At 42.0% G+C, this 14,271-nt stretch overlaps 2 non-coding genes across 2 annotated transcripts; both read left to right on the forward strand.

Annotated features, from left to right (window-relative positions):
* Window positions 1-11,941: 11,941 nt before the first annotated feature.
* On the forward strand, window positions 11,942-12,013 carry trnah-gug (transfer RNA histidin (anticodon GUG)). The gene has a single exon. It is a non-coding gene; the product is annotated as a tRNA-His (tRNA).
* A 109-nt stretch (window positions 12,014-12,122) lies between these two features.
* trnar-acg (transfer RNA arginine (anticodon ACG)) lies at window positions 12,123-12,195 on the forward strand. Its single transcript has one exon. It is a non-coding gene; the product is annotated as a tRNA-Arg (tRNA).
* Window positions 12,196-14,271: the final 2,076 nt, after the last annotated feature.

Consider the following 14,271-nt stretch of genomic DNA (forward strand, 5'->3'; position numbering starts at 1 on the left):
ATCCATTGATTGGCTTTAGGAAATAAATGAAGGATTTTCTTACCAGAATGACAGCTGAAGGTTCTTCGTGTGGTTCGGTGGGCAGCAGCTGCAGGATTGGCTCAATGACCTTAACACACACACAAACACACACAAACACACACACACACACAAACACACACACACATACACACACTTAGAAAAAAGTGGCCTGTAGGTTTTAAATGAAGTTAAAATATTACTATTTAACTGACACATACCTGGAGGACAGAGGGAGTATCTGCTGATTCCTCCAGCACATCCACAGGCTCTGCAATAGATTATTTTTCTGTGACTCAGAATTATGACTCTTCAATTACACAATATCAAACTTTCCTATTAATGCATAAAAGTTAATAAAGCAGTGAGTTTGATAATTAGTTAACTTGTGAAGAAACAGAAAAATTGTAGCAGTCAGATTGTGTAAATTCACTGTACATGTGACCTGATTAAACTCTCTAAAACCTCCTGCCCCTGTCCACCACCCAAATCTATAAAAAATATTATACTGTATAATTATTAAAACCTTTATACTCACTATGATATTGTGGAAATGAAACGATTAGTGAACTTCTCTAGGTAGATACCATACACCGCTCAGCCATAACATTATGACCACCTGCCTAATATGCTGTTGGTCCCCTTTTTGCTGCCAAAACAGCCCTGACCTGTCGAGGCATGGACTCCACTAGATCCCTGAAGGTGTGCTGTGGTATCTGGCACCAAGATGTTAGCAGCAGATCCTTTAAGTCCTGTAAGTTGCGAGGTGGGGCCTCCATGGATTGGACTTGTTTGTCCAGCACATCCCACAGATGCTCGATTGGATTGAGATCTGGGGAATTTGGAAGCCAAGTCAACACCTCATTCTCATTGTTGTGGTCATCAAACCATTCCTGATCCATTTTTGCTTTGGGGCACGGTGCATCATCCTGCTGAAAGAGGCCACAGACATCAGGAAATACCGTTACCATGAACGGGTGTAGATGGCCTGCAACAATGCTTAGGTAGGTGGTTCACGTCAAAGCAACATCCATATGGATGGCAGGACCAAAAGGTTTCCCAGCAAAACATTGCCCAAAGCATGACACTGCCTCCGCCAGCTTGCCCTCTTCCCATAGTGCATCCTGGTGCCATGTGCACACACACCCGTCCATCCACGCCATGTTAAAGAAAACTTGATTTATCAGACAAGGTCACCTTCTTCCATTGTTTCGTGGTCCAGTTCTGATGCTCACGTGCCCATTGTTGGTGCTTTCAGTGGTGCACAGGGGTCAACATGGGCGCCCTGACTATGCAGTCCCATAAGTAACAAACCGTGATTTACTGTGTATTCGGACACCTTTCTATCAGAACCAGCATTAAATTCTTCAGCAATTTGGGCAACAGTAGCTCGTCTTGTGGATCGGACCACATGGGCCAGCCATCACTCTCCACGTCCATCAGTGAGCCTTGGCCGCCCATGACCCTGTCACCGGTTCACCACCGTTCCTCCTTTGGACCACGTTTGATAGATACTGACCACTGCAGACCGGGAACATCCCACAAGAGCTGCAGTTTTGGAGATGCTCTGATCCAGTCGTGCAGCCATCACCATTTGTCAAACTCGCTCAAATCCTTTCACTTTCCCATTTTTCCTGCTTTTAACACATCAACTATGAGGACAAAATGTTCACCTGCTGTCTAATATATCCCACACACTAACAGGTGCCATGATGAGGAGATCATCAGTCTTATTCACTTCACCTGTCGGTGGTCATAATGTTATGGCTGATCGGTGTACATCTGTAACCATGACCTTTAGCGCGAGAGCTGATTAATCAGTAGTCTAAGTATGATTTAGTATAAAACCAGTAGTCAGGGTTGTTAAAAGTCACTTTTTAATGGGGATGAGTATTATATTGTGGAAATAAATGAAATTCTCGTTGGTCAAGCTCATCAACTCGGTTCAGGATTTTAGTGTGTAATGTAAAACAACAGCCAAGTTCACTATCAGGTGAACTATTATTAGGAGAAATATCATATTCACATTAATATAACCAATAAAGTGTTAAATAATTACAACAAATATACAAATTCTCTCGGTAGATATGATTAGTCCAAATATTACACTGTCATTGAAATCGCTAAAAATCGGCTAAAGTCCGTTAGCGCGCTAGCTGCTGAATCACAAAGCTAAGCACGATTTATTTTATTAAAACCAGGAGAAGGGGTTGTTAAGAATGGACTTCTAATGGGGTAAATATTTCATTGTGGAAATAAAATAAATTCTTAAACCGAGCTTAATGATTTTATTGTGTAGTTTAAACCAGTAGCCAGGTTCGCTAGCACGGTAACTAGCATTAGGCTAATTCACGGCAAGATGAGGTGTCTTGTGTGCTACATAACATTAGACTGTAACACTGTCACTTTAACATGATTTATTGTAGAAACAGTGTGGCATTAAAGGATAAAGATCATCCTACCTTGAGGACACTGAGTGTGTTCAGCAGGAGCAAATTATAAAATGTAAAATATATAATTTGTAAATGCATTTTTTACGGACTTCACTTCCTGGTTTCCGTACGGTTCGGTTTTTCTCGGAGGTTTTCGGTGGATGCCGTAAACAGGAGTTTTTTTTTTTTTTTTAAGGTCGTATCGTCTTTAAACTGGTCCTACAGCTTGAATTCTAACTGTACAGCTACATGCTGCCTTAAACTTCAGCTATGCTTCACTCCCTGGGCTTCCCGGACATTTCAGCTTATTATTATGATTATTATTATTATTTATTCATTATTGACTCTTGTTACTAGTTAGTGCTGGTTTATACTAGTTAGTGCTGGTTTATACTGGTTTATACTAGTTAGTGCTGGTTTATACTAGTTAGTGCTGGTTTATATTGGTTTATACTAGTTAGTGTTGTTTTATACTAGTTAGTGTTGTTTTATACTGGTTCTGAAGGTCGCAAGATTTCGATTATCTTTTGGCATTTTTGCTACACCCCTGTTTCGGATTTCTCTGTACTCCACTACTGGATTTGACTCCTACACCGACTCTACAGCGCAGCGATGATGAACTTCGGGGGAGGAGCCGAGCCTCAGCACCCGGATGTGGATCCCGAGCCCGGATGGAGCGGACTGTACGACCCCTGGAACGGTGAGTTACTGAGTTTCCTCTTTTTCACTTAAGTATAAAGTCTTTTAAACACCGCGTTATTACAAAAAACCGCAATCAGGAATATCGTTTTATATGATTAGATGGTTTTGAGAAATTCTGTTCGGCTAATCTTTATTCGGCTAATCGCTTTACGTACCCGATCAGTATGCTAAAGCTAGCGGACAAAATGGCAGACTCCAGTGAAACGAGCAGGGAAGAAGAAAACAGTGTTCATGTTTTCAGATATGTTAACATCAGCTTTTCATAAAAGTCCCAATGTTTACTTCACGTTTGCTAAAGTTTACTAAGTCAAGCCGAGGAGTATTAGCAAAGATTAGCTAGACGGCTAGTTAGCATGTAGCTAAGTAATTGTTTTTCAGTTTTTATAGTTTTTTTTTGATGGAGTGAATAGAATAAGTTAAAATACTTACAATAACATGAAGTAACTTATTATTTTAAGGATTTTTCATTGTCCGTGTTTGTCGAGTTGTTAAAGCGGAGAGAGAAAGGGGCTGTGAGGAAAGGCAGCTAGCTGAACAAAACCAATCGGTACAAATAAATGGAGCTAGTGTGGCAATGTAGAGTGCAGCTTAGGCAAAAATATCAAGCTGTTTGTTTCAATTCTGTTCAGCAAGGTTTTGTTTCTAGCTGTCGTGAATAAAATAGTTAGGAGTAGTGTAATTTACGATAAAGGGCGAATTTTTGAGAGGAGACACAATTGGACTCAAAGGGGATGTGAACCACTGGAGTAAGAAAGTGCTAAAGTAATAGACTGTAATAGAAATGTATTTTAATCTGCATTTTTTGGGGGAAGATATTTTTAAGCATTGAAATAAGTGCACAGTGTGACTAACAGTGAAGCCGTGATACTGGAAGAGCCCTGTATAACACCTATAAATGCAGCTAAAATGTAAATACTGTAAATGTAAATAAAATAGTTTTTAATGCACTGTTATAGGAAGATTACAGTAATATAACTTGTGTAAATACTTCTTGTTTTGATAGTGAGGCTTTCCTGCTGTATAAAACATACACAGTGCTATTAAAATAAATCCCCATCCCCTTTGAGGAGGCCACCACCTTCAGGGAGTCCACAGCCTTCAACAGTTCCTTTGCCCCAGCCTTATTTCAATATCGACATCCACAACATTGTGGCTGGTATGTACTATGCTCCTGCCACAATGATAACTCCTGTCCCACGCCAGGGCATAAGGAGGAGGCGGGACGAAGAGGATGGCAATCAAGAAGCCCCTCTGAGTAGACGGCAGCGTGTGGATCCTGATGGGGAGGTGGAGTTCATCAGGACGCCTGGACTTGAGGATTTAGAGAGTTTAATCAGTCACATGTACAGTGAATTTACACAAGCTACTAATGCTACAATTAGTCTGTTTCTTCACAAATTAACTAGCTAACTAACTCACAGGTTTATTAACTTTTAAGCATTAGAAAGAAAGGAGAGAAAAATTTACAAGGTCTCTCTCTCTACTACCTTATAAATTTGGCCATTTTAATGTTTTACATTTAACAGAAAATATTAGTTGTAATTAAACTTACATGAAACTAATTTATTGCAGAAGCTGTGGATTTGCTGGGAGAATCGTCAGATACTCCCTCAGTCCTCCAGGTATGTGTCAGTAAAATATTTTAACTACATTTGAAACGTGTAGGCTGCTTTTGTCTAAGTGTGTGTGTGTATGTGTGTGTGTGTGTGTGTGTGTGTGTGTGTCTTAAGGTTGTTGAGCCAATCCTGCCGCAGCTACCCACAGAAACTCACTCCACATCTTCAGCTGTTGTTCTGGTAACCAAACCTGTCATTTATTTACTAAATCTGATCTCTGGATTTTCCAAGTGACAGAATGTTTGAAAGTGTTAGTGTGAAACTGCTATGATAAAAAACACTGATGATCCTCATCTTCTACTTTTCACAGCCCCTCAGTGCTGGTGAGCTGAACAGCACCTGCTGTAATGTTGAGTACAACACTGCAGACTCCTCCAACTCCCAGTCTGGGGTATTGTACAGTGCTGCAGCTGAGATACAAACACACACACATCCTTCTTCACAAGTTCTAATGTTTAGTTTTGTTTCTTTATTTCTAGCAAGTGGACCTTAGGAGAGACATCCTCAGGTTGTTAAGGGGTCCAGAGAGTCAGCTCTGCTGGCTTGAAACCACACACTGCTGGACTCTCGAGGTAATCACGCTATTTATTACTCTCATGAAGAGATTCCACTTTAACGATTATTAAAAGAGAACTTAAATGAAATGCGGTTGTAGATCTTGAGTTTCATCTAATTGTCGTTTGCAGGGATTCCCTTTTCATAACAACTGTGATTACAATTTCCCTGGCATTCAGGTAAGGGCTTGTTCATTGTGTCATCACTAAATTGTGTTAATTGCAGTTACTAATTGTGTTTGTGTGTTTTAAGGTCGTTGAGCCAAACCTACAGCTGTTGCCAAACGAACATGACCAGGAATCTTCACCCGTCCTTCTGGTAACCAAACCTTTCCTTTATTTACTAAAGCTGATCACTGTATTTCACAGGGTTGTTTTGACTGTAAAGAAAGTGAGAGAATGTTACTTGTGTTATTATAAAATGGCTGTGATAGGAAGCAGTTATGTTCATCATGCTCTTCATTTCACAGACGCTCGATGCTGGTGAGCAGCGCCTGCCGAAATATCCAGTTCCTCTCTGCACGCACCTATACCTTCCTGTCTGGGGTATTGTACAGTGCTGCAGCTGAGATACAAGCACACACATCCTTCTTTACAAGTTCTAATGTTTAGTTTGGTTTCTCTATTTCTAGGCAGTGGACGTTAAGGGATACTTCCTCGGGATGATAAGGGGTCCTGAGAGTGGATTTTGCTGGTTTAAAACCACCAAGACGCGCTACTTCGACCAGCTGATAATCACCATCTTTGTTACTCTGATGAAGAGAATTGATATTAATGATTATTAGATGAACACTTTTGAGAAGTAGATCTTGAGTTTCAGCTTTTTGTCATTTGCAGGGATTCCCTTATGAGTCCTCCACAGAGGACCGTTTCACTGGCATACAGGTGAGGGATTATCTGTTGTGGCGTCACAAAACTTTTGTTAATTGCAGTGACTAATTAATTGTGTTCACTTTAATTTGTTCTCTTAAGGCTGAATCTGGGAGGGTTACAGAGTTCATCTCCTGTAACCGAATGGAGACATCATTCGTCGTGCCACATTATTTTGTGGTAAATTTATTGCACTGTCATGAAGTGTATCTTGTAGTTAGTAACTTTTAGAATTTTGTCAGTTGTGCTTTTATTTGTCTTCAGTGTGGATATTTTTTTTTATTCAACAGCAAACCATTACAACGGTAACCTGCACTTTGCTGTATGTGGCTGAAGATGGACAGATGTTCACCTCCACTTGGGACTATGATCACAACGACTGTGAGGTAATTCAGACTTTCAGACCTGATGTGTATCTACATATGCTGCTATTCCCCTGATTCGGATACTGTAAAATTTACTGTGTGAGTTTTAATGATTTAATGATTTGGCTTGCAGGAGAGTGAGGAGCGCCTTAACCCAGAGGAGTTGGAGGTGCCCTTTATTTGGTACGATCCTCTTCACTCTTGAATGATGTAACAGTGACTTCAGAATGATGAAAGACTGTATCATTTTTGTGATGGAAATAATTTCAGTTTCTCAGCCATAGCCAAAGTGAGTTACAGAGATTTTTTCGTTTGCTTTAACAGGATGCAGTTGGTGTGCAGTTGGCCTACGAGGCCCTGATTCGATTCCTGAGGACGCCTTCCAATCAGGAATTGATTAAAGCAGAGCTCAGCTCCTGTGTAAGCTAATAAACGCCTGTGTGATATTTTATAAATGGCTCAAAACCTCAGCCAGTAAGTGTCTTATCAGGAGATTTCTAAACAATGTTTGAGTTTCAGAACATGGTCTATTTGATCTGGTTTTCTTTTTCCATATTTTTTAAACCTGATAAGACATGGCATTAATGAAGCTTGTCTTTCTTTCCAAAAGTTTAAGGGAGGATTCTTGGAGCGCCTGCTTGCGCTCTTCAGCATGTGGGACGTGGACGTGTGGGAGCCTGCAGCAGAGCTGTACTTCACAGTGCTTATTGTAAGTGTTGAATATCTTCTGATGCCACGATCCACAAATTCTCAGGATTGTATCTTAAACTCAGTGACACTATGTTGGATGTGTGTGGAATTTGTCAATAGGATTACCTTACAGAGCCCTAGGACCTGAAGAAGGGCTTAACCTTAGCATTTAAGATCCCTCATCCCTTAATAATCATCCCTTATTAATCTATCTCTCTGTTCCTATCCCCCTCCCCCTATTCCCATCAATAGCCTATATATTGTAAATACATACACTATATTGCCAAAAGTATTCGCTCACCTGCCTTGACTCGCATATGAACTTAAGTGACATCCCATTCCTAATCCATAGGGTTCAATATGACGTCGGTCCACCCTTTGCAGCTATAACAGCTTCAACTCTTCTGGGAAGGCTGTCCACAAGGTTTAGGGGTGTGTTTATGGGAATTTTTGACCCTTCTTCCAGAAGGGCATTTGTGAGGTCACACACTGATGTTGGACGAGAAGGCCTGGCTCTCAGTCTCCACTCTAATCCATCCCAAAGGTGTTCTATCGGGTTGAGGTCAGGACTCTGTGCAGGCCAGTCAAGTTCATCCACACCAGACTCTGTCATCCATGTCTTTATGGACCTTGCTTTGTGCACTGGTGCACAGTCATGTTGGAAGAGGAAGGGGCCAGCTCCAAACTGTTCCCACAAAGTTGGGAGCATGGAATTGTCCAAAATGTCTTGGTATGCTGAAGCATTCAGAGTTCCTTTCACTGGAACTAAGGGGCCAAGCCCAGCTCCTGAAAAACAACCCCACACCATAATCCCCCCTCCACCAAACTTTACACTTGGCACAGTGCAGTCAGACAAGTACCGTTCTCCTGGCAACCGCCAAACCCAGACTCGTCCATCAGATTGCCAGATGGAGAAGCGCGATTCGTCACTCCAGAGAACGCGTCTCCACTGTTCTAGAGTCCAGTGGCGGCGTGCTTTACACCACTGCATCCGACGCTTTGCATTGCACTTGGTGATGTATGGCTTGGATGCAGCTGCTCGGCCATGGAAACCCATTCCATGAAGCTCTCTGCGCACTGTTCTTGAGCTAATCTGAAGGCCACATGAAGTTTGGAGGTCTGTAGTGATTGACTCTGCAGAAAGTTGGCGACCTCTTCGCACTATGCGCCTCAGCATCCGCTGACCCCGCTCTGTCAGTTTACGTGGCCTACCACTTCGTGGCTGAGTTGCTGTCGTTCCCAAACACTTCCACGTTCTTATAATACAGCTGACAGTTGACTGTGGAATATTTAGGAGCGAGGAAATTTCAAGACTGGATTTGTTGCACAGGTGGCATCCTATCACAGTTCCACGCTGGAATTCACTGAGCTCCTGAGAGCGACCCATTCTTTCACAAATGTTTGTAAAAACAGTCTGCATGCCTAGGTGCTTGATTTTATACACCTGTGGCCATGGAAGTGATTGGAACACCTGATTCTGATTATTTGGATGGGTGAGCGAATACTTTTGGCAATATAGTGTATATATATATGTGTATATATATATATATATATATATATATATATATATACACACACACACATACACCACTGTTCAAAAGTTTTAGAACACTCCAATTTTCCAGTTTTTTATTGAAAATTATTCAGTTTAATGTCTCATTGCACTCTGAAATGAAAGCATAGTACAAATAAGCAACTGGAGTTGAAAAAGAAATCATGGAATCAATTCATAGACCAAAATGTATTCTAAACTTTTGACTCATCGAAGTAGCCACCTTTGGCAGATCTAACAGCTGAACACACTCGTGGCATTCTTTCTACAATAGAAATCAAATATTCTTCAGAAAGTTCTTCCCAAATCTGTTGCAGAAGTTTCCATAAATGTGTGGCACTTGGTTGCTTTGCTTTCACTCTTCTGTCCAGTTCATCCCAAACCAGCTCCATGGGGTTTAAGTCTGGAGACTGTGCTGGCCACTCCATGTTCTCAAGCTTACCATCTTGTTCTTTTTTCCTGAGGTAGTTCTGGCATAGCTTGGACTTATGTTTTGGGTCATTATCTTGCTGTAGGATGAACCCCTGACCAACTAGGTGCATACCAGAGGGTATTGCATGGCGCTGCAGAATGCTGTGGTAGCCGTTTTGGTTCAGGGTGCCTCTCACTCTGTACAAGTCACCGACCCTGGATCCAGCAAAACAGCCCCAGACCATCACACTTCCTCCTCCATGTTTGACAGTTGATGCCACACACTGTGGAACCATCCTTTCTCCTACTCGACAGCGTACAAAGATCCTGTGAGATGAACTGAAGATTTCAAATTTTGATTCATCAGTCCATAATACCTTCTTCCAGTCTTCAGTAGTCCAATGGCGGTGTTTCATGGCCCAGGCAAGCCTCTTTGTCTTATTCTGACGTCTTAGTAATGGCTTTCTTGCTGCAACTTGTCCTGACAAACCTGCAGCTCAAAGTCTTCTCTTCACAGCTGAAACTGAGACTTGCTTACTACGACCACTATCAAGCTGTGCTTGAAGCTGTTGTCCTGTGAGCTGCCTATCACGCAAGCTGTTCACTCTCAGAAATTTGTCCTCTGATTCAGTTGTGGCTTTGGGTCTGCCAGACCTCTTCCTGTCAGAGTTTGCCCCAATTTCTGAGTGCCTTTTGATGGTGAAGGAAACTGTACTCACTGACACCTTGACTTTCTTTGCAATTTCTCTGTAGGAAAGACCTACATTTTTAAGTGTTATGATGGTCTGTCTCTCTTCCGTTGTTAATTGGAACCTTTTTCTCGCCATTTTTGTAGCAACACGCTACTTTCTGCAGTACAATACTGTTCAACTGATGCTCACGAGGGTATGGTACCACAGTGTGTTCCAACACTGCTTTTATGCAGACAGAGGGGGTTGTAAGTAATCCAGAAAAGCTGGAAGACCTGTAGGAATTAGTAGCACCAGCTTTCAAGGCTTGATCAACCTCCATTGCTGCAGAACAGCTTTAAATTGTTAACCATTTTGTGTTCCCTGAAAAAGGCCTTTTTGTATAATTCTGAAATGTACATTATTTTTCAGTTTTGGGTAACCTTACCTTTTTTTTAACCTCTGGCAGTTCACCACTTACCTTTGTACCATTTCAAGCTATTCATTGGACTTGAACGACTTGAATTGCAATAAATAACTGGAAAAATTGGGGTGTTCTAAAACTTTTGACCGGTAGTGTGTGTGTGTATATACACACTTTACTGTGCAAACAGTGTGTATGTGTAAAAATAAGAATTAATAAGAAAGAAAAGCTCAGATATTTAGAGACAGACCTTTTTTATTTATATATCTATTATATAAGTCAGTATGAGTGAGAGTGAGGGGAATCACCTAGTCCCACCCCCTGTGAGGAGTCCATCCCCTCTGTACACCATCATGGCACCTGTTAGGGGGTGGGATTAGACAGCAAGTAAACAATTTTGTCCTCAAAGCTGATGTGTTAGATGCAGAAAAAATGGGCGAGCGTATGGAGAAGGGCCAAATTGTGATGGCTATACGACTGGATCAGAGCATCTCCAAAACTGCAGCTCTTGTGGCGTGTTCCCAGTCTGCAGTAGTCAGTATCTATCAAAAGTGGTCCAATGAAGGAACAGTAGGTTATGGCAGCGACTGAGGGCAGGACTAGTGAGAAAACTTGAACACAATCAAAGGGGGCTGAACACAAATGCAGATAACCAGATCACAGTTCTGGAGAAATGTTTACTTATCTTTAATTAGATAATAATGCAGGTCAAAAAAGAGCACTTGTTAATCAATCAAAACAAAGAACTATACCAGATGCACAAAGTCTTTTAAGGACAAGGCCATAAAACAGAGCACACGGCTGACCTAGACTTAATCAAAGTACAGGAAACACTAAGCAAATTATTTGTGGAGGAAAAGGGTGACTTAAATACACAAACCTAAACAAAGCACAGGAGACACCTATTAGACATAATGACAGAGACTGGACACCAACAAAAAGGCAGTGGGGGTCTCTAGTGACCAGAAAACAGTCCCCAACCCTGACAGGAAACCAGTAGATATCAGTTTATATCTTGCTCTGTTCATATTACAATTAGTTGCATATCTTACCTGTATATTTCAGTCTAGTTGTGTTGATATTTAACATGATCAGAAAATGACAGATGATTTTCAAAGTCTTTTCCTGTTTCATCATAAAATGGACATAATACAACGTCCAAAAGTCAGAATGGACAAACCCATGTGTATAAATCACACCAAAATATAGATTTGAATTAAAACACTTAAGAGAAACATTATTTCAGACTTTTGCATAACAGCTTGATAGACTTTTATTTGATAATTATGTGCAGTATTGAGATTAAAATTTATACTTGATTTGGATTGGTCAGAAGGTGTTCAGCATGGACCTGATAGCAGTTCAGGTTTCAAATCAAATCTCTCTTTTTTAAAGAATGTCCTCTTTCTGATTATATATATACAGTTATACAAACCAAAAAATAGTGTATGTCAAATATGTACAGAAGAAACTGAATTTGAGTTTACAGACTAACTAACTGACTAAATATAATCACAATCGTTTACATCAGCAAACAAAACATTAATATAAATTATGTATACACAGGCCAGAGGGGCGCCAGAACGCATATCACAACATGTAGCAGCTCCTTTTACCTGCCGGCCCAGGTGCATGGGGTGCCGTGATCGTATAGTGGTTAGTACTCTGCGTTGTGGCCGCAGCAACCCCGGTTCGAATCCGGGTCACGGCATTGGCTTTTCCACATCACCGTTGAACGCTAGGCATAGCTTTTGACCGCTGGCTGTTTGTCACTTGAAAAGCATAAACAGGTAGGACCCCGCTCCCCTTAAAACTCACATGGGCCAGTGGCGCAATGGATAACGTGTCTGACTACGGATCAGAAGATTCTAGGTTTGACTCCTGGCTGGCTCGGCTGCCTTTTAAGAGCCCAGAGGTGTGCCACAAACTCCAGCTGCCGAATTGCTGGCAGAGTAACACCTCCCACAATCCCTGAAATGCGGAGAGTCCTGTACTGGGAGGTACGCTGGTTTTCTGCACCAGGAACACCAGCCCACGCTCTGTCTAGCGGCTGATCTTCCGCTGGATTGCCAGCTCGAGTAGCTGGATATTCGGTCAGCGCTGGCCGATTTTGTGCACTGCAATGCAAGGTTCCCATACAAAGCTCTGGATGATACCGCGCTGGAGCTCAAACTGCTTGGTGGTCGAGTAAAACGCCGATCTCAACTCTCCCGGGGAGCCCTCCCATATGGTCTAGCGGCCAGGATTCCTGGTTTTCACCCAGGTGGCCCGGGTTTGACTCCCAGTATGGGAATGTGACTTTATTGGATTGCCCGCAGAGCTGGCAAGGAGTTCACCAAATCGTTCAGTTAATAACGGCCGGGAACGCTTCCTCAACGGAAACCAAAAACGATCACTGATTGCAGCCAGCAGCATGTTGGTGTTGTGTTCATTTCGATTCACAGCGCAAAACGTTACATAACTGATTTGTCATCACTTATTTATTTGTAGGCTCCCCCTAAGGCTCCCATGGGCCAGTGGTGCTACCTGAAGAACGATAGTCTGGGTCAGCCGGCCAATCACAGCTCACCCAGGAAATCTTTCTTGCCCAATCACATCGGCCCGTTACATCTTTCTTCCCCAATCCCTGCGCTGAAAAGATGGACAGACAATGATGGCCGCGCCCATAGCGAGCCAATCGAATCTCTCGCAATTTTATCGTTCTCCGCTAATCGCAACAATGGCCCGCCCACAACAATCGATGGATCGTGCGCGCTAATGACGTGTCATTCAAGTCAAATGTATTCGCATAATTACAGTGTCATCCATCAATCTAACCTAACACTAGCCTACAATCTCCACAGAAGGTTGATCTGAAAAAGAGACCTCAGTCTGGGAATTCCTCCACATCTAAGAGTACATCCCCTACCCTGACTCCATCGCCATCCCCAACTCCTAAGCCTCTAATTGGTGAAACCCTGTCTTCTGCTTCTTCCCAACCATGTTCTAAAAGTAGTGGTGGCTCCAGCAGTGGCAGCATCACTGATGAAGGTCAGTGCAAATAAAGATGATCAGACTTTATGGTGTGTAGGAATGTACTCTCATTCACACTATTGCAGTTTACCAGTCTCTAACATACAAAAGCCAACAGGGTATTCAGAAATGAACACATCTATCTACAAAATACATAGACCACCCTGAGCAAATTGTGTCAAGACATAGAGCAGGGTAAAGGTATAAACCATATCTAAGGTGTTGAATGTTCCAAGAAGCACAGTGGGTTCTATCATTGTGGAAAAATGTTTGGAATCAACAGGATATCCAGCCAAACTCAGTAACCAGGTTAGAATGGCTTTGATCAGAGAGAAAACAAAAGCCCACTGACAACTTTAACAGCTTTAGAAGTCCTCTGCAGAAAAGGGAGAACTTGCTGGAAGTACAGCCATCTCAGAAGTTCTCCATCAGTAAGAGCTTTATGTTGGAATAGCTAAATGAAAACTGCTGCTGAATATAAGCACTGCTCAATATTTGGGCAATACCACTGTTATTGTGAAGCATGGTGTTGGCAGGAGTACTTCTCAGTGGCAGGAGGGGAAAGACGGGTCAGAATTGAGGGAAGGATGAAAGCAGCCGAAATACAGAGAGGTTCTTAAAGAAAACTTGCTCCACAGTGGACACAGCCTCAGATTTTAAGACAAGGTTTAACCTTTCAGAACGACAACATGAATATATCCAAGACAACCCTGGAGTGGCTTTGGAACAACTTTCTAAATGTCCTTAAATGGCCCAACCAAATCCCAGACCACATAGGACTTCAGTGAAGCAACATGAAGATGGCAGTTACACCTGTAGCCTGTAGAGTCTTGTCAAAGGAGACTTAGAGCTGTACTCAGTAAATTGTGCACAAATCATAAGTGAGAAGTGGATTAAATTGTTTCCAAACCTACAGTGTCAATGATCTTTACTTTTATTCCTTTTTCACAGATGAGC

This window comes from Hemibagrus wyckioides, unplaced genomic scaffold (assembly GCF_019097595.1).
Source record: "Hemibagrus wyckioides isolate EC202008001 unplaced genomic scaffold, SWU_Hwy_1.0 Contig11, whole genome shotgun sequence".
Taxonomy (NCBI): Eukaryota; Metazoa; Chordata; class Actinopteri; order Siluriformes; family Bagridae; genus Hemibagrus; species Hemibagrus wyckioides.